Source organism: Platalea leucorodia (genome assembly GCF_965183815.1).
Source record: "Platalea leucorodia genome assembly, chromosome: Z".
Taxonomy (NCBI): Eukaryota; Metazoa; Chordata; class Aves; order Pelecaniformes; family Threskiornithidae; genus Platalea; species Platalea leucorodia.
The window spans coordinates 64,373,333-64,395,177 of NC_138858.1; the positions used below are offsets into that span (position 1 = coordinate 64,373,333).

Consider the following 21,845-nt stretch of genomic DNA (forward strand, 5'->3'; position numbering starts at 1 on the left):
TCCCCCAGCCCCCCCAGTATTTCTCCAGGGTGTGAAGGTGTCTGGACTCTGTTCTCCTATTCTTTTTTCTGTTAGAGACAGTGACAGTTTGACTTTGTTTTAGTCCTCTACTTCATCACTTATTTTCCCTGAGTTGCCAAATATTACCACTTACAGCTCCAAAATTTCTTCAGATTACTCCTTTAATATTCTGAGATAAAACCTAAGGACGCCAGAAAATTCGATAACATGTAATTTATCTAGGTACTCTTTGATATATTCTCTCCCCAGTCTTAAGCTGTTATAAAGCTGTTACGATTCATCTGCTCACGTGAACAAAGCTGATTCTTTAGTGGAAGAAAGGTATTAAACTTGTGCCTTGTGGAGATTTTATGATTGTTTTCTTCCTCTCTGGCCAAGTAGCTGACCAACACTGCTTTAGTCTTCCTTAAAACTCCCGCTTGCCTTTGATACAACTCTTACTGTTTGCCCTTGTTTTTCAGATATTGGCTGTGCAAGCCCTTGTTTTCTTTTGTAATCACTGAGGAAGAGTCCAATTTGCCATGTTGGTCTTTTATTATACTTCCCCATCCCTGTGCTGCATTGGCATAGTTTGCACTGCTGCTCATAGCTGTGTTTTCTATCAACTCTCCTAAATGCTCTTTTGCCTTACATTTGCCTGCCCAAGATCTCACTTACCAGTTCTGAGTTTGACTTCAAAACAGCAAATCCAATATTCAGCTTGTTATCTATTATAGCATGTACCCTATGACTACATAACCGTTTTCTGGTGATTTTTCAAAACCACATCACATTCAGCAGTGAACAAATGTAGGTTATAGACAAACTGTCGTTTTTTATTTTCTTTTCATTTTTATTTTATTTATTTATTTGCACTCCTCTTCCTTGAAGCCACATGCTTAACCTCTTTAGTATAGTGTTCATACCTAAAACATTGCATATAGTGGTATTTAAGTCACACAGCATGTATACGTAGCAGTCAAAGTTTTTATAATGAATGATCTGAGATCATTTGTATTTATTATTTGTATTTATCATTCTCAAGGGTCAGTGAGGAACAGAAATAAAGCTGTTACCGTGTCACAGGGAAGGTCAGTGGTACAGCTGAGAATAGCCCTTGGGTTTCCTGACTTCTGGTTCTGTTGTTTATTCCCAACAGGATCCTGGCGCTCCACCTCTAACTATTGACTCACACGTGAAACTATTAACACACACAAAGTTAGGCTATGGAGATTTGACTTCTTTTATTAAAATGCCATTTTTATTATTCATTGTAGTTTTCTGATAAGGCAAAGGTTCCTCACAGAGCTGAGGTCTGTTGCGCATCTGTGGTTATTGCTGGAAAGGAAACATTGAAAAGGCTTTTACTTAGTGATGTACCTATCAGTACCTTCTCTTTGAAGCTGGAAAGACACTGATTACTTTATAAATTTGGCCCTCCATACAGTAAGACTGTCAACTGCCAATAGAATAAATATTAGCTAATCGGGTTAATTTAGTCAGTGGGAATGATTACTTTTGAGTGTAATGTCTAGTGAAGAGGTACTATGATTTTTTTCAGGCTGAACAAATGGAGACTTTGTGGACGTATTTGTTCACAAATGGAAGAATATATCATTCACAAATGTGGAGATTTTCCTCCATTTCTGAGCAGTCTGTTAGTAATTATGCTAGATATCTTGCACACCTACAGTCATTCAGATGAGTTTTCCAGTTTCAGGGAACTAGTTTCCATAAAAAGAAACTTAGATTATATAGCAACTATACATAAACATAAAGTAAAACACATTGTCAGTATCTTTTGCATAGAGTGTTCTGTCAGTTTTGTTCATTCTTAACAGCCTTATGTTTCTTTTCCACAAGATATTGGGTGCAATTCTACTCCTTGTCTGAATGGGGAGATGCACAGAGATAATATATTTCTTTGGGCCTGTTAAGAAAGTAATTTGTTAAGCAGTATAGACTAATAATTTTCACTTCACAGGGAAGAATTCTAGGTCCTGTGAGATGTCACGAACTCTTACAAATTCACATAACCATTTGTGTTTGATGTTTCATCTGCGACAGCATAAAACCTAAGAGTGAAGTGGTAATAGTATCTACATTTGATAGCAACCAAATACTTTGGAAGAAAAAGAAGAAGGAAAAAAACCCTGTAAAGTCTGAGTATTTGTAGCATTAGTAACATAAACTTTTTCACTTTATGAGATGCTCCTGAATACTAGATTTTTGGATCTTTATAAAGCTGATGGTGCTTATGTGTGTACTTCTGATCTTTCTAAGAAATGATTTAACTTCTCATTTAGTTAGCTCAAAATCTGTCCATTTCAAGGTTTGGGAGTCTTTTTTAAGTAGGCGCTTCTGTTCAGCTCTTAGGAGATCTCATCTTATAAAAGCCAAGCTCACACTTTTTAGATGAGACACAACTATACGATTGCTGTTTTACAATAATGACTGCTATTATGAGTTCAAATGCAAATTTACCATGTCTTTCAGAATATTCTTCAGTAATTTTGATTAAAAACTTGCTTATGGAATCATAGAATCATTTAGGTTGGAAGAGACCTTAAAGGTCTTTTTTAAGGTCTTAATTTATGAATTGCTGTCTTTTTTTTTTCCCCTAGAGATTTATGGGAGGGAAACAATTAAAAAAAGGTTTTAAAAAATTGGAAATTGACAAAAATACTATTATGTTTGACAATAATTTGATATCTCGTTTGCACTTATAGACATGGGGAAAATTCTGGATGGTGAAAAGTCTTGCTCTCCTAAAAAGCAATATCCTTCAAAATATGATTTAATCCTTTTATGAGGGTTATGTTAGCAGCTATTAATTTGGTTTAAGGTTGTGTTTGTGCCCTACACTGTGAATATAAGATTTAAGTTTCTTGAACTTCTAATACAGCTTTTCCTGAGTCACTCTACTTCCATGAATATAAAAACAAACTTTACTGTCTGTAATTCACAGAAAGTTAGCTTTTATTGAGCTTTTTCTGCTCTAAATATTAAGAAAGAAAAAAAATATTTTTGTAAGAAATCTAGGTGAGAGTAAAAATTCTTAATGAAGAAACCAGAAAAAGAGGGCTGTGTTACCTTCATTTTTTAAAGGAAGAGACACTTCTGGAGGACCACTGAAATACATGTACAGGTGATCCTAAAGTGGTGCCACAACAGTGCAAGTACTATGTTATCTACAAAGTTTACTTCCACATTCTGAAGTTGCTAGTGCAGTTGCTAGTACTAAAATACCATTATGTCATTAGCATGTGAATGTTAAGGACAAAGTTTTCCAATTTATATCACTGCTTTACAATAGCTATGGGTTTTTTTCACAGAAAATGCCACACAAAAGAAGTATAGAGAGCATGTTGACTTGTTCAATGTAGATTTATTGTTTGGCATGTTTCAGGCATTCAGGTTGCACCAAAAATTAATTCAACACAAACTTCTGCTGATACTTTTAAGAGCTGATTCTCTGTCCTGTGGATAATAGTATGTGACTGCCATATCCATGCATATCCCAAAGTAACCTTTCTTTCTACAAGGCACCGCTGAACCCTTTAATTATATCAACTTTTACTTTCAGAAATATCTGGCTATAGGTAGTATAAAATAAACCATAAGTGGTTCATAATAGGCTTCATTTTTAGTTGTATTGTGGCGATCTGAGTAACTGTCTAAATCTGTTTTCAGTGACCTCATATAAAGCAACCTTAGTGTTCAGTTTCAGTTGCAATTTCATAAGCTAGTATGGTGTATTGTGAGGTAACTTCACTCAGCCTATGTATGTTTGTGTCCATTTACTCAAGAAATTAAATTCTTTAGTTAGGAATGCAAGTAAGTAAATAATGGCAGCTGTGACAAGATGTGAAAGTTGCTTTCTCCTCTTCCCCATTACCTGATCTGTAGTGGCTGTTGCTATGATGCAGCTGTCAAGCTTGCATGGAATAAATTCAGTGTAAAGCTAGCATCTCTTGTGGCGCCTATATAGAAGTAGAGGCTAGTAGTACAACAACAGTGTCACCTGAGATGAGAGAATGATATGATATGCAGTGAAAAACATTTAGGAGTGTTGATAACACATTAGTTTTTTCATATGGTTTTATAAAAGTATAGCATCAAGAAGATGAGATGAGAGTTTTGAACATTTTGGTAAAATAGTGAAGTGAAAGAGCTCATTCATTCAAATTATAAATAAAACTTCAGAGTAGTCACTGGGTGGCTGTCCAGTTTTGTCGACATGAAGAGCAGACAGTTGCACAATCAAGATTACCTTAAAAGATTTATCAGGAGCACATATTCTTAAATATAAAAATATTTCTATTGAACAGTGTTGGAAATAAACCTGTCACTTGAAGCTTCAAAATTCTCTACAACTACAATGGTCCACTCAATGAGAGTCTGATTTTAACTGTGAGAAGAAGATATATAGTCCTGTAATATTAAAGTGCAGAAAAGGGCAAATACAAACACTCGAGAAAGTACAGACAGCAAATAGGTGAGTTAGTAAATGTCAAATGTCTGCTCTCAGAATAAATTTCTTTCTTCAGCATGTTACATAGAATATATTTTTAGTAAGATTGTAAGTGTCCTCAGCTTCGACTTTCCTCATAATATCTTGAAATGCTGACTGAGGTCCTAAAAATGCATGGAGCAGAGTAACACCCAGATGGCAAAGGATTAATTAGGAATATGCTTAGAGCCTAAGGCAGTTCATGTTCATGCTGTCGAAGTTGCCCGAATTTACTTTCAAAGAAATTTTGAACTTAACCTGAAAAGCAATGTATCACAGGAAAGATATAGGACTTTTTGAGGCTCTGGATGTTCTAGTGATACCAAGAAAACATTGTAGAAAATGCATCTCTTCATTTTTTCTGATTAGTTGTATGGCTCTCATGGAACTTGTCCTAAATTAAGCCTTGGAGCAGACTCAAAAATCTTTTTCTTCAAAATGGATCTTTTTTCTGCCTTCCTTTAAACCCCATTTTGTTTGTTAGAAGTTTATGTAAGTGTACTTATCTGCTCTAAATTTGCAACAAAAGGAAAAACTTTCAGATTGATCATAGTTGTGAAAATTACTGGTTTGCTGTGAACCAATACTATTTACTTGAGGAAATTATGGAGATTCAGGGGATTTAAATGACAAAATAAGCTTATTTTTAAGAGTGAAAGGCTTTGCGGCTAGGAGGGTAGTATAAAAATAGAAACCTGCAAGAAGAGAGAACAAAATGATGCGGTTCTGCTCTGAAAAGCAATACTGTGTATAGCATTGTAGAGTTTGTACAGACAGATAAAAATTCTTCTTGTATTTTGTTGAGTCCTGGATTAAATCTCCTGATTTTTATAAATGAGGGGGTTTTTTTTCTGCTCCTTCTAATAGTGCTTGACCAATAATAATGATTCCTCAGTCTGAACTGAAGCCTCAACTTGTGAAGGCACTTAAGAACTGAAGTCAATGGTATTACTCTTATGATTAAAATTAAGCATGGGTTCAGAAGCTGTAATAGAACAGGGTCATATAATAGTGCAACTGAGGATGTTCAGATAAAATAGTATAAGCTTACTCTCCCTTCTGTTCACTCTTGCATTGTGGAGGAAACATGTAAAAATCTGCCATGTTTTCTCTGAGTCTATAAAACAAGCACAACTTCCAACGTCAGCACCTGGATATGTTGAGTAAAATGATTCTTTGCAATATAAGTGGCCACAGTTGTCTGCTGTACATTTAATTTTAGTCTGTAAGGCACTGCAATGATTAGTAAAATGTAGTGAATTAAGCCTGTCTTTCATAACGGTACAATACAGCATAGGTACTTGCATTTTACTGAGGGCAGATGCAGCTCACGTGACTTGTGCACGACTCCTACAGATTACAGTGCCACTGAAGCAGTTGCTAATGTAGTCATTTGATCAGACAGCAAAGTTGGTAGATTCCAGGCCTCTGCTGTGGGAAAAGGTACTTTCATGTAACCTAAAGCACACTTTATTTCAGAAGTTAGTTATTTTTAATGTTTAAGAGCTTTGCATGGATATCTTTTAAATACGTGTCATCTGGAGCTTTTCACCACAACTTGTGATTTTGCTGACTTGAAATTTAACTGTTTGCTTCTATGCATTATTTTTTTCCTAAGAAGAAAGATAATTTCAATGATTTATGAACTCAAATCCAAGATCTTTAAATAGGCAGGAAAATTAAAAAGTCAGAGTAACTGCAGATGTGTCTTCTGTCAGTAACTGACAGAACAGCAGTTATTTTAGAAAGCTGCATGGAGGAGGGGTGGAGGCTGAGTAGCAGTGGAGGTCCAGAAAATGTGTGATCTGAAACACAGCAGCATTTATATACCTGTCATTCAGAAACCTTATAACTCTACCAAATTTGGCTATGGGATCAAAAGCAACTGGCGAGGTTGCCTACGTTTTTCTTTTAATAAAAGCAGAGTGAGTAAGATGTGTTGATAAGTCTTTCCTAACTCAAGTTATGCAAAATCAGTTTTAGTGTTTTTCGAAGTAAGGCTTCCCTCCATAAAAAGCGATGTCAGCAAAGGGTGACATTAGTCTTAGTTCTTTCTACAGCATTGTGCATTTACGTAACAGTGTATATACATTTACATTGCAGATCTGGAACAGATGTGTTCTGGGCTCTCCAGATGCTTTTCCCCAAGGGCATTGTTTTGAGCATAATGAAATTTGAGCATAAACTGGAGAAACAGAGATAGCAAATAATTACAGCTCTGTAAAACCCAAGTCAGTAGTTGGTTATCTGCAGCATCATTTTATAAATGAGTTATCATTATCAGAATAAACCAGAATTGTCATTAAAATATACATTCATCACACAACCTTCACAAACTTCATTTACATCAACAAGAATAATTCCCCATCCAAAGTCATCACAACGCCGACAAGGGCAGGCAATTTCGTCCTTTCACCACAATTACAACAGAAATTGTAAAAATTATAACCAGTTCCTGACTGCAAACAACATTTAACCTGAAAATTTTTTCTTGCTATGTAGTGCAGTGTCATTGAGTAACAACAGTTGCTTTGAAACAGCATAGCATCAGGGCACCCTTATGTTATTGCTAACGTGTCTGATCTACCAGCAAAGAAAAGTAAGGATAGAGATAAATGATTTCTGTTTGACATCACCGTTTCGTTAGCGCCTTCCGTCATCACCCACGGCGGCGGATGGGCGGCGCTGGCCAGGGTGCTGAGCGCGGCGAGCGGAGGCACGGACGGGAGCGGGCCTGGAGAACGTGGGACCCTCATGCTGGAGCAGAAGAAAAGTCACGGCTGTTGCTAGAGGAAAAAGAGGAAAGGGGCAGGTGTTTCTAATGGAGAAACTGAGAAAACAAAGATTGCCACATGGTTCCATTAGTTTCTTTTCCTTGCAAGTAAGGATGGCAGTGCTATGCAGAAGAACTCAGAAAATTGTGAAAACTTTGTTAAACTTTTTGGGTAAATAACTTTAGTTTATTTTAAACACTCTTTTGATCAGGCTTATTACAGAATTGCTGTTACAATAATTTCAACTATGAGTTGCATGGCTTCTTATGGCAGAAGTTGGTGGGAGCTGGAGGTTATAAGTAATAGGAGAAAATGAGAAAGAGCAAAGAATTACAGCTAGTCCCCTTCTGAAACATGTCTAGTCTTGTGCTTGCTTTTAAGTGAGAGAACAATTTTTCTACAGTTTGCTCAAGTTAAACAGTAAAATGGCATACCTGAGCATTTTTCTTCCCTGTCACCCTAGAAACATTTGAAGTATTATATGCTGACCTGCTCTACTTGTAAATTATAGGCAGTTTTCTTTATCCCTTTGCAACACTGGTGAGGGGCAAATATGTCAAAGATAAAAAATTCTTTGTTCCCTTCAACAGAACAGAAATCTTTCTACCAGTGTCTTCCCCCTTCCAGCCTGAGAAAACTGGTTTTCTGTATGCTGTGCAGCATATGGAGAAGTCCCATCTCATTGCATCTGAACATGCTAGATGGAAAAGACAGGTTTGAACATTTTGGAAGAACCTCTTCTAGCAATGTGTATGCATTTGCCAAGCCTGCACTTAATTTCTTCTGCATGAACGAATTAGTAGTCAACATTATTTTTTGATATCCATCTTTGCAGCCAGCCATCTGTGGTTGAAATCCTCCCCCTTTGAAGCTGCTGCAAGTTGCTTTTTTGTTTATACTAGAAGATGTGCATGATCAAGGCATTCTGCTCGTCTTGCTTCACTGTTGGTAATGTAGCTGTTAATAAATATCTCCTTTATGAAATTAGAACAAAGTTTATTTCAATAAGCCAAAATGAATTACTCATTTTCTTTGGTTAAAGGTTTGAGAAGCAGAAAAATCTTCATGATATTATCAAAAGCAAAATCAGTGGCAGAAAGCTGATTATTTTGTTAACCTTTCTACACTAGCTGGTTTTAATGTTGGTATTGATAGATTCAGTACAGTCTGAAGCCAGAAGGGATCCTTAGATCCTGTAATGTCACCTCCCTCCTAATCCAGACCATTATATGTCATGGAGGTACTCAGATTTTTAGGGTATTGAAGGCAGACCGTATTTTGTGGCAGGGGAATTCTCATATTCCCCTAAATGGACTAACAGAAACCCAGTTGATAGTATATGCTTCTATAGATGCTGATTTGTCAGAGTTCTAGGCATCACTGTTTCACCAGTTCAGCAATTTCACCAGTGTTTGAAATGTGGGAATCAGGTAGTAGGATCAGATTCTGTCCTCCTGGCTTTAGCTAAGTGACATTGCTGAGTCCTTGCTGAGATTAAATAAATGCAGAGCAGGGCATTACTGAATTAAGTGCAAAAGCAGCATAAGAAACTGTTGTTTAATTAAAAGGTAGGTTACTGGTTTAGATGCATACTTATTGTTTCAATATAGTCTGATGAAAACTCAATTTAATGTTCTGTTGGAAAGTTTTGCAAACCCCCACATACTTATTATAAAGAAATTATTTAACATTTGCACTTGCAACAGGTCATGCAAATATACAAATCGAATACTTTCGCTTTTCATGGAAATAATTGACAAATAGTTTGTAACTACCTAGAAAAGATGCTTGTGATATAAATAATGCCAGTTTTTCTGGCATTCCTTTTGTGGGTGCAAAATATAACTACTGATCTCTATATAAATCACAAATGGAACAGGCCCCACAGGAAAAAAACAAAACAACTTGGGCACACAACTATGCAAGTCTGTAAATAAAATTCCTGGGATGATCAACTTGCAGGTGAAATAACCAGGTTTTTATATACAAGCAGATGGACTGTGATGGAGTCATATGACTTAAATAATTTGTTCATCAGATGTGGAAAAGTGGCCATATGATTTTCTCTGGCTTTGATACCTTGAAATAAAGTTTCAACTTGCAAAGTTTTGTTTAGTCTAAAGTTAGGCTCTGAATTTGGAGAAACAAAAGTCAGGCTCAAAGCTCAGAGGTTGGAGTTTTCTTTTGTTGTGGTGAACCAAGGGAGTTTGGATGAGCTTTCAGAGAAGCAGCAACGTTTACAAAGCTATGAGCTTCCGTTGGAGGAATAGGTGGGGAGGTGGTCACTGAGCCAGAAATTGTTTATTTGCTTTTTGCTTTTCTGAAAAACACATGTGATGTCCAAAGAAGGCAGGGAGAAGACTGTGTTGTTTTGTTTCTCTGCCTATAGCAGTACTGAAGCTGGAGAGGGAAGCTAGCTGGAAAACACCTAAGCATTGCAGGAGCTACAGGACTATTGACATAAGGGTGGAAAGATGAAGAGTCAGAGCCTGAATAAGAATAAACATTTGGAAGTGCAGAGAGGAAAACACCATTTTAAGGGTTTTTTGAGGAACAAAGATGAGTTTTTTGGAAAGTGTGAACACACAAGAATATTGGGAAGTGATGCATCCTAGTAATTAATTAGTTTAACAACTTTATCTGTTTTCACATGTCCTGCTACACCAAAAGAACAGAACAGATGAGTGTTGTTTATAGATGCCACTGTTCAGGTGGCTGGTGGGAGGATTTTGAAAAAGTTGACAAAAGCTGACCTCTGAACCTCCAGACCTCTTCTCCTTCAGATCCAACAGGTGTTTTATTAGCAGGAAAGCAAAATAATAATTTTGATTGGGAATAATTATCATATAGAAGTTTTAGTTTTTATTTAGATGAACTGTCTTGTTCAATGGTGTCCTGGAGAAAAAGGCAAAAAAAAAAAAAAAATCAACAGTACTGCATGGAAGAGCAGGTGCACCTTGTTCTAGAGATAGATGTTAACTTATTAATTTAACTGGGGTCACATTTCACCCCAAAAGTGCAACCAGAAGGTGATGAAAGAAAACCATTGTTTTATGAAGAGGAACAGAATAGCTAAGACCTCTCTAATCACACTTGGTCCACCACAGGATCCCCCAAATCCACTCTCCATTTTTATATAGGGGTTCCATGAGAATGATCTTTTATCTTTTACCTTCCTCTAAAGTTTATCTTTTAATAATCTCATCTGCTGATGTAAACTCAGTCATCATTTCTGTGTGGAAAAATCAAAGATCTGACTCCTTACTCTGTGCGTCACCTCCTGCCTCTATAGCTGACATTTCCTGATGATGCCAGGATATTGAAGCTGTTGGTCTTTTTTCCACTTTTTATCCATTACTCCTTTCCTGATCATGTCCTCCCCATCCCTCAGGTCTATATTCTACATAACTTTTTAACTCTTGTAAGGGTGGGTTTTTTGTTTTGTTTTGTTTAATGCAGGATTTTCTACCTAGTCATACAGCTATCACTTTTTCACTTTTATCTTAGTTATTTTAGCTTTTTTTTTTTCTTTTTTTACATGACAATGCAGTTTTGCCTTTCTTATTTCTATACAGAATGCTATTGTAATGGTTAAAGCAAAAGACCAAAAAGGTGATCACGTTACCCTTCTTTTTTTGTCTGCTTTTGCTGGCTTGTTTTTACTTTTGAGAACCTTAGTTGCTTGATCTTAGTTAGCAGGATGTCAGCTTATGCTTCTGATTGCCATGTGATGCCAGACTTCTTTGCCTGCTTGTTTGGCATCTAATCAGTTACCCTGGTGGTTTTCTATCTAAAATGAAATGACACAAAAGAATTTCTAACATCTCTCTCAGTTCCTTTCTTGTGTAGCCAAATTGCTATTGCTCTGAGACTGGCCTCCAGTCATTTTATTATTCCTTATGAGCTCTTCATTGCTTTATGGTCTTATTCATGTATCTCATGGTGTTTTGCACTGAGGAGGTGTCAGTTCTTCTTTAATGTCAGTACAAAAAGCATGGACACTCAAAGCTGATGAAGAATAGAAATGGTAGAAAAAGTGTTTGCTATCTTATGTCCCTTCAGATATTGGGTAACCTGGTATAGGTGGCATCAGGCAAGCAACTTCACGTTCATCATGGCATGCTGATCCTGTCTGTGGTGAGGTTCAACTCTTCTTCACATCTTTACAGCATACCAAGTAAGCAAAGCTATGAGTGTTTTTACCTGTACAATACCGAACATGCTAGGTGGTATGCCAGGTTCACCAAGGGTGTTATGCTCTTACACATCTCCATAGGAACATGCTCTTACAAGCAGTACATACAAGTAGTATTGTTAAAGTCAGCACATACTAATGCCAGGGTATGTGCTGAGGTTATACAGCAGTCACTCGTGCTAAAACATGCGTCTCCACAACCAAGGCTTATGGTTAAACCCTGCCTAGTTTCTGCTTGAAATCACTATGTCCTCTTTACAGTGTCTTCTTCAGTGACCCACTACCCATTGGCTGGGTGAATTCACCCCCTGTGGAATCGTCAAGCTGTGTATATGCAGTATGCATTCAAAAACTTTTAACCATGGCAGTGTAAGGCGCTATATATATATAGCAATACAAATAACAACACTTGTTGCTTTTAGGGTTAGAATGTATGAAAACAAATTACCTGTGTTGTGCCCTTTGAGAAGACCCTCAGGACAGTAAGTGACGATAAAAGGAGGACAAAATCAACTACCCCCAAAGTTCATTGCAAAATTGCAACTTTTAATGTATTTGGGGAAAGAAATCTGAAAGAGGGGATGCCAACTGAGAAGGAGCGTTCCAGATTGGTTTCTCAGCTGTGCAATTCTTCCTTCTAACTTCACACACCATCTTGCATCTTAAATCCAAGGTCGGCTTGAGTGGGCTTGAGGTTAGAGACAAATTTTTCATATGTTCTTCTTAACAGTTAAGCAAAATACAACAAGGCATTCTTACACAAATGGTAGAAATGTGAGATGGCTTTGGAGCTCTTCTTTGTCCACTGGAGTTCCTTACCTCTCTCCATTTTCACTCAAAACTAACTTTCAGAGCACTCATTGGAATAAAATCTGCTTTCTTTCCCTAATGCTTATCTGATTGCAAACATTGCTAGTGTTCAAATGTTCAGTTTCATCTGGCAGCAGAAAAGTCAATTACTGTTTCCAGATCCAATATACCGGGCAATGCAAGATTAAAACACCTTGTCTTCAGAAATACATTTTTACACATCAAACTAAGTCCCATTTTGCCTTTTCCTAGCAGTAAAAATGGGAAAATCAACCTAGAGGTGTGAAATCCTTCAAGTACCCATAGCAGAAACACTAGATGCTTCTTGCTTTTGCATATGCAGATGATGCAAGGAGGAAATCTCGAAGTGTTGACAGAGAAATTTAATCTTCAAAGTTGTTTATGTCATTCTAAACCAGTTATTTACAGTACTTATGTGGCAGAAACTTTGTGATCTGAATATCTGTGTATTGGGATCTGAGCAAAAACTTTTATTGGCAAGCTAGGGTAGCTCTCAACAGAGGGAAAGAATTTGATTGTTATCATCATAGTTTGGGTTTATTCCATTAATACTAGCAGGAGGAAACATGTCCACACCCCTATGGGACTTAATGTGTGACTCTGAAATTAAGGTGAGTTCTGTTCTTTTTCAAGTATATTTTGCATCTGGGAGACCTTGTATTTGCCTCTTCCCTAAATGCTTATCTTATTCTTGCACACTGACAGCTTGCAGTGTCAGTTGCTCTCCTCTTGATTATTAACACCTATCTATGCATTCAAATAATTTTCATTCTTTCCATTTTAGGATGTATGTTTCTTCTAATCTCTCTTCTGAGACTTAACTGCTAGGTTGACACAACTATTTCTGATGCCAGTGCATTTGTATTTGCATAACCCTGAAAGAAAATCTAAGGAGTGTTACTGGTTTGTATTACAATCCAAAGTATATCTGATTTATTTATTTCCTCAGTGTTTTTAATTGTCTTTGTTTATTACTATCTCTGTGTATGCACATCTATAATAGATGAATCAGAAATAAAACAATAAAATGTCAACTATCTTCCTGCTCAGATAACCTCACTGGATAAAAATAGTCTTGAGGGAAAGTTAAGTTAAACCACATCCTGTTGGTAGCAAGTATCATACCCTTGCCATTCTCATTTTTGTGACTACCTGATGACATTATTTTTGGAAAAGTTGCATTTTATGAAAAATGAAGTTGATTTTTAAGAGGTGGGGGTTTTTTTGCTATGATGATTTTGCACACTGTTGGCTTTTGTTGAATTTTTTTTCTTTTTTTTTTTTTCATGCAGGCTGCCATGGCAGTTTGGATCCTTGCAAAATATCACTGTTCACGGCTTTTAAAACTGCAGAATGTGATAATTAACCCCATGGCTCCCTGTATTGTCTGGTTTTCTGCTGCATAAAACTATCAAGTTTTCCTATGGCTCTTCTTTTTCTAAATACTGCATTGCAGATATGTGATCTGATGCAGTGTAGGTTGACACTTGCTAGACTTAAAAGTATAATGAGTTCCTATGATCTTAATCCTTGCCAGGACCATGTTTTCTGTGCCTTGAGTGGTTGCTAAGCAGAATCTGTCTGATTGATTGCCAAAATATGTATTAACTTTCTGTTATACATTTGTTTCATGTCATCCTGTTAGAAGATGTCAGCCGAAAATGTATTGTCAGATCTACTCATGATTAAAAAGTATAGATAGATTTTTGAGAAAGAAAAAATAGAAAGATGTTGTGAACCTCTAAAAGCCCATGAGTGATGTGAACTTAGGGAACATTGATGTGCAAAACTCAGAAAAGCACTTAGCATCTTGAAAAAATCAGTTATTAATCATATTTTCTCCATATACTATCATTAATCACTGGTAGATCTACAATCACATATTGTCCATCTTCTTTGTAAAACAAATTTAGAGTGCTTTAAAGCTTTACAAGGTGGCTGGAAAGTAGTTGGCTCAAAGAACTGGCAATGTGATATCAATCGTGTTACCTTTAACTTCTTAATTAAATCCTGCTGAGCTCTGGGCGTGTTTGAAAGTGCTAATCAGCTGGTGTTTCTGTTTGCATATTCTTCTGCTTTTTCCGTCTGTTGTCCTCCATGAGACTTAAACTTCCATGGAAAACACTAAATATATTCAAAATCAGGTTTGATGAATCAAAACTTCAGCTTAGGTGAAGTTACTTAACTTCACGGACTTCAGTGAAGTGATAGCTGAGCCTCTAGCTTCAGAATGCCATGTTCTTACTTACGGATCCCTATTAAAAAAATGAACTCTTGCTAAAAATGAATCTCAAAGCCTTCCACAATCTAACTATTCCTTTTTTTCATTTGTGTTTCTTATGACGATGCACATCAACCAAAAATCTAACAAATTGTCAGTTGTTGCCTACTCCCTAAATTTTAGGAAATGAATTAGAGAAGGAAACATCCTATCTCAGTCTCAGAGGCCACCTGATTTGCTCCTTAAGTGTGTTGGATAGTTTCGATAAGAAACCTGACTGAAATTGATTTTTGATAATGCTAGTGAGCTGGACTTGACTTAAGTAGAAACTAAGTGTAAATAGGCTATGCATTTGAAAGAAGATCTATTTAAAAAGTAGATTTCTCCATTCAAACAGCCTCATAAAAGTTACTCCCTCCAAACGGGAACTCTGATGCTGTCTCACAGAAGCTGTCTAGGGAGTTTCTCTTCAAGAGCCATTACCAGCCAAGAGCCTTTCTTAGCAGGTCTCCAAGCTAGAAAGTGATAAGAAAATATTGAGAAAGCAGAGGGAAGATTTATAAAATAACTCTACTTGCATCCAGAAAGTATTGACTCCTTCGGACCAGAGTTCAGTAGTTCTACTGAGACAAACACAATAGACAAGAGTTTCATAAAGGTTAAGAATATGCTAACAACTGTAGATTGCACGATTGCAGAGTGGCTGAAGCTGGCAGGGACCTCTGAAGATCATCTAGTCCTACCTGTGCGCTCAAAGCAGGTGCAGCTACAGCAGGTTGCCCAGGACCATGTCCAAATGAGTTTTGAGTATCTCCAAGGAAATGGAAACTGCAGCAACCTCTCTAGGCAACCAGTCCTAGTGTTTGAACAACTTCACAGTGAATTTTTTTTTTTTTTCTTACACTTAAATGGTGTTTCCTGTATTTCATGTTACATGAATTGCTTTTTGTCCTGTCACTGGGCAACACTGACAAGAGCCTGGCTCCGTCTTCTTTACTACCCTACCACAACCCCAATCATGTATTCACACACATTTATGAGATCCCCCTGAGACTTCTCTTCCCCATGCTAAACAGTCCCAGCTCTCTCAGCATCTCTTTGGATGTCAGATGATCCAAACCCTAAATGATCTTCAGGGCTGGACTAAGTCATCTTCTTTGCTGGACTCACGCCAGTAACTTCATGTCTTTTGATGGGACCCCAGAACTGGACCCAACATTTCAGTTGTGTCTCACCAGTGCTGAAAAGAGAGGATATAACACCTCTTTTGACCTGCTGGCAATGCTTTTCCTAATGCCAACGACCCTCATCCCCAAAGCCTTGTTAGGCTTTGGATCTCGCCTGGCAGTATTGTTGTTATAGTGTGGGTTGGGTTTTTTTTTTTAATTACGTTTATTTCTTGCTCATGTTTAAAGCAGTTCCCTTGCAGTTAAACTAATCTACTGAACACTTCACGGAATCAGAATTCCTTACCTAGTTCTGCGCTATAGTTGGTAGTTTTCTTGGGCAAGACATATTGTCCGAGGATGAGAGATTGTCACATCTGAGCAATTCAAGTTTGTAGAAATAAGATCTTTAAGAGAATTTTAATAGTTTGCAAATTTAGCTTGTAAGATGGGTAGAAAGCAAAAACATTGAACCAGCAAATTAAAACAGTCCATATCTCTATTGCAGAAGAGTGAGGTCAAAGAATCTTAATTGTTAGTTGTTACTGATTCAGGGAATAAGTCATAACTCATTTGAGGGATACATTATGGCAAGAGAATGTGATTGTTGCTGTTTGTTTTGTTTCAGCTGGTTGTGCCACACATATTTGTAAATTCAAGGAGATGTTTTGCCCAAACAAATGTTGTCTGGTGTAGCCACAGCTTTTACCTAGTGGTGTAAGTGCACATGATGTGTTATAGACTGAAAAACTCATCTGAAATAAAGTAGGAACACTATGGATGATTGAAACTACAATGAGTGACCACATGGAGGAATGGAGAAACTACCCTACCAATTAGCAAAACACTAACAAGCAGACATTAAAGCTGGTTCTGTCTTTCATTGCTTGGTGTTCTCAATGGGAATATAGGAACATTTCTTCCTAAGTGTCATTTAATCCAGTCATGAATGTTTCTTGCTTTCAAAATAGGGATGTCACATGCCACTGTCATTTCATAATGCATCTTAACAGCAAATTTAATGCTGTTCTCAGCCAATAGCATTTTTTCCACCCAAAAATCAATTTTTTTTCTCTTGGTTACACAAGTTGGAGGAGCCGAACAGAATTCTGTAGGGTGTTTGTGATTTCCAATTGTCGTATTGCATATGAAATGTAGCCAGAGAGTTTAGATGATGATATGTGCCTGTGGGACTCAGCATATCTGAACAGATTTATATTTTACATAAACATGAAGTCAGAATTTATATCTGAGCACGTCTGTATTGTATTTTGTTTGCAAGCTCTGTCAGCATCCAAGATGATTATATAGAGCTTAGGTATGTGTGGAAATATATGCTGCAGTTCCTTTTAGCGATAAGAAAGAGTCACTGTGTTTTTAAGGTCAGAAATTGTCAATGTACTGTTTAAATCTAACCACCTCTGTAGGACAGGTCATGTAGTTTCACCAAGGCTTTCCTTTGTTTAATGCAATAACATGATGGAACTATGGAGTATCTCCTAGAAAGGTGGAAATAAAATATTCTGCAATGGAAATGGATGGAACAGACGAGAGGGGTTTCTTTGAACTGGAACGAAAAATCTTCTGTCAGGATAGGTTGTTAGTCAAGTTAGCTTCATGCTTGGATAGAAATATCTTATTGTGCCTTTCATGGGTGTAATTATTTATGTGGCTTTTACTTTACATTGATGTGTATAGTACAAACTCAAGAACATTAATGCTGTATAAAACAGTGTGTAACAAGGAAGACAGTCTCTGCCCTAGGGAAACTCCCTGTCCACTGGAAAGGCAGAACCCACAGGCACATAGATCAAGCAGGTGGAGTGTGGGTGGTTTGAGGCCATGAGTTCTGAATACCTCAAGTCAGCTGGGATCTCCCTAATGTGTTTCAGGGGGAAAAAAAAAAATACAGTTGTGGCTTGTGTGTCCAGTTTCAGAAGTTCTGTGTTTCTGCTGGTATGTTTTCGTGTTATGTTGCTGCTTTTTTTGGTTTTGGTGTCTTATTATTTGACTGCCATAGACCAGGGAATTTCAAAATAATATGCTGCTTCTGTGAGATGGAAGGCAGCATGCACAACAAAGGCATGTACTAGGGCAGTAGGCACTGGGAAGTATTTTATGAAACAAATGTTAGAAGAAAAGAAGAACAGGAACAATAGTATAAAATGAATTTTAACATAAAGCCGTTGCTTATGCTCAGTTTTCAGTTCTGAGTTTTGTTTACCCTTAGTCATAGTAGTATATTATGAGCACTTGACTTCACTGAGTTCCTCTGGCCTTAGGACTGCAGGGCCTTAGGACTGCAGGAAGAGAAGATGGAGAAAGGAGCAAAGGTGATAGACTCCAAGCCACATTTGTCATCTAATACGGTGGCTCATTCAGCCAATGACTTAATGTTAAACTAGGTTAAATTAATCTAATATTATTACTAGAGCACCTCCAATAGGTGGTGTTACCGGATGTTTACGGTTATCTCAAAATATGCATCATTTGCTGTAAAGGTGTGGTGCAGAACCATTTAAATTCAAGGATGCCCATTCCAAGAAGAGGAAACGCATATGCAAGCTGTGTAGCTGCCAGAGTGGAGCTGTTAGAAAACCTGTCGTGGTGAATGTTAGGACTGTGGAAAGAATATAGCCCATCACGAGTGTCTTACTTAGGCTATTCTTAACTTCAGTTTTGTTTTCACAGTGCTAATCTGTAGAAATAATCTTTAGCATGCCTTGGACTCACTTAAGGTTTTTGTTGTTTCATTTTGTTGGGTTTTTTTGCCCAGTCATGGCTTCCAGCAGTCTATTCCTCACAATGCTGTCTTTTGCATGGAATGGCCCTGAATTTCTTCAGACCCTATCTACACTTAATTTCCTGGTTAATAGTCCTAGTGCGAGGTCATATCTCTTCAATTTCTGGATGCTTTCACTCAGTAAATCTACACTGCCATCAGTCAGCCAAACATAATTTCGAAAACTCTTTTTAAAATCAATATGCAAGCTTTAATTTTAAGATCATAAGACAGTACAGCGTATTAAAACAAGCAATATATTTATATTCTTCAGTCAAATTCAGTTGCAGGGGACCTGTGACTTGTTATTCATCAGATTCAATTCTAAGTTAAAGGAAAGTCTCTTGCAAGCCATTTATATGTTCCATCTTTAAAAGAGTAAATGGCACCAGGAAGTATTATTTCTAGAGCTATTAAGGTTAATAAGTCTGTGCTTACAGTTAGCAGTTTTGGCTGACTTTTTCATATTCCCTTTTGAAAAACATTTGTGTAACTGGAGATTTAGGATCCTCCCACCTTCTCCAGATCTTCCTGTAAAATCAGGGTAGAAGTTTTGACTTCCACAACTGAAATGAAACTCACAGTCCGTTCTAACTTCAAGTACAAGACTAATTTCCAAACCTGAAGCTCAGTCTGTTGTGCATCAGCTGTCATCTGGAGCAATAAACTGTATCATAAAAGAAGTGCTAAAACATTTGTTCCGGAAAAGATTTCCTGTGTCTCAGTCCCATACTCTACCATTTTTTGCAGTTTCATTTTATAATCCTATTCATATGTCAGTCATGTTCCATTTCAGAAAGGGTTCAGTTTTTTGTGCCATTTGTTTCTATTAGAAGCTTGATCAAAACCTGATTCCTCTGGTGGTTAAATCTACCTAATTTCTCACCCAGATGTAATTGGAGTCACTTTATATACCTTGGATTTTGAACCAGACCCCAGATTTATCTTAGATGGTTCTTTTTTACCCATGGTGTAGAAACTGCAAACCAGTCTTTGAAGATGGGATGAGAAGACCTTGGCTAGGCACCCAGGTGCTCACCAAGCTGCTCTATCATTCTCCCTTCTCAACAGGATGTGGGGAGAAAAATATGATGAAAAGCTTGTGGGTCGAGATAAGGACAGGGAGATTACTTACCAGGTACCATAATGGGCAAAAGAAACGACTTGAGGAAGTTAATTTTGTTGCCAATTAATAACAGAGATGGATGGTGAGAAATAAGAACAAATCTAAAAAACACCTTCCCCCACCCCTTCAGTCTTCCAAGGCTCAACTCAAAGGGTTGCAGACAGTTCATAATGCTTTGTCTCTGCTGCTTCTTCCTACTCACGCTCTTCCCCTGCTCTGGTGCGGGCTCCCTACCATGGGACACAGCCCTTCACAACCTTCTCCAACATGGGTCTTTCCCACAGGCTGCAGTTCTTCAAGAACTGCTCCAGTGTGGGTCCCTTCCATGGGGTGCAGTCCTTCAGGAACAGACTGCTCCAGCGTGGGTCCCCCATGGGGTCGCAAGTTCTGCTAGAAAACCTGCCTTGTGTGGGCTCCTCTCCATGGGCCATAGGTCCTGTGAGGATCCTGCTCCAGCACAGGCTTCCCACGGGGTCACAGCCTCCTTTGGGCATCCACTTTCTCTGACGTGGGGTCCTCCATGGGCTGCAGGGTGGATATGTGCTCCACTGTGGACCTCCATGGGCTGCAGGGGGACAGCCTGCCTCACCATGGTCTTCACCATGGGCTGCAGGGGAATATCTGCTCTGGCACCTGGAGCACCTCCTCCCTCTCCTTCTGCACTGACCTTGAGCTTTGATTTCTCCTATTTTTGAAGAACCAGTCTTGCTGATCAGAATAGTTTCTGGGCAGGTGTTTCTTCCTGTGAAACAAAGTTTAAAAAAAAAAAAAAAAAATGCCCTTAGCAAAACAAAAACAAACAAACAAACAAGAACGTGACTATGTCTCAGTCGCTTCTGTTTGGTTGCTGGAAAAACACAAGATGCATGCAGAAATGTTTAGAACCTCAAAAACGTAAAAATATAGAGAGTAAGATGTGTTTAGCACATCAATAAAATACCTTGAAACTTTATATTTGAAATGATGGATGATAAATGCCTTTTGATGACATACATGCAATTAACACAGTATTTGTAAATAAATAATTTGAGTCAAACTTTTAGGTTCTAAGAGTAAATAGTCACTATGGAAATATTGCAAAAATTAGTGCAAAAAAGCTATTACTGAAATGACTAAGCCTTACATAATTGAAGGTATACTTGTATTTCCAGTGAATGAGAGTTACTGCAAGGCACAGACCTTAGGCAACAGCAGAAGTCTATTTCTTCTTTCTTAGGTAGCACTGTTTAAAGGAAAGAGATTGAAAATAAATGGCAGCTTTCTACCAATGCCAAAAAATTTAATTTTCTTTGTTATTGACCTAGAAAAAAGCTTCCAGAATTGCAGAGTATATAGAAACAAATGAAACATTTGACCATTGCCTGAAAACACAGCAGAACTTGGGCCTTTCCTAATGAGTTGCTGCACAAAATCTTCTCCCAGTCATAAGAAATGCAAGCAATCTAAATAAAGATTCAGTCTACTTTTTGTTGATTTATTATGTTTGAAACAGAGTTAATGATTCATATAAGTCATTGAATTAAAAGATTAACTCTCCCTTTATTTCTTGGCTGCCTGGTGGCACCAACAAGAAATTGTCATAATAAATTAAACACAGTTCAGGGAAAGATCAAAGACAACATCAAATATGTTTTGAAAAAAAAAAGTTATGTATTGTACTGGAATGTAAATGATGCATAGGAAGGTTGGTCATTTTTGCTACCCCCTTAGCATGATTAAAAACCAGGTATTTATTTTGGAGTCTCAGGATCCTTGTGACTGATGAATGACCAGAAACACATGCTTGGATTTAATTAAGAAATGCAGAGCCAAGTGCTGGATTCTCAGTTTTCTCTTCTTTCAATCTACACAGTGCAGAGAAAAACGGAAAATGTATGCCATATCTCCTAAATTCGTTAATTTCTTGCTCACCATTTCAGATATATTTTCCAATTGTTTTGCAAATTCTTGTCTGAAGCAGAGACATGGTGTGCAGTTGGGGAGTTCATCCATCCAAATTCTTGTGGTGTTCTGCCAGCCCACTTAAGTCTATGTCCCTACTGGAATTTTCACCTAAAACCCCTGCCTGTCTGCCTGTGACATGGACAGAATTTAAAACATAGTAGATAAAAGGTTGCAGAGTCTAATCAGTCACGTAATTAGTGGTGAACAGAATTAATTAAAAAAATGCTTTCTGATGATCTGGTTCACTTCTGCTTTCAAATATAAGAGAATGATTGTAAGAGAAAGCGTCTGAA

At 37.5% G+C, this 21,845-nt stretch overlaps 1 protein-coding gene across 1 annotated transcript in view; it reads left to right on the forward strand.

The window, feature by feature from the left end:
* Positions 1 to 21,845, forward strand: part of CAMK4 (calcium/calmodulin dependent protein kinase IV) — a gene marked incomplete at its 5' end in the record, with an annotated part of 172,674 nt that overhangs the window by 26,323 nt on the left and 124,506 nt on the right. The window lies entirely within an intron of this gene.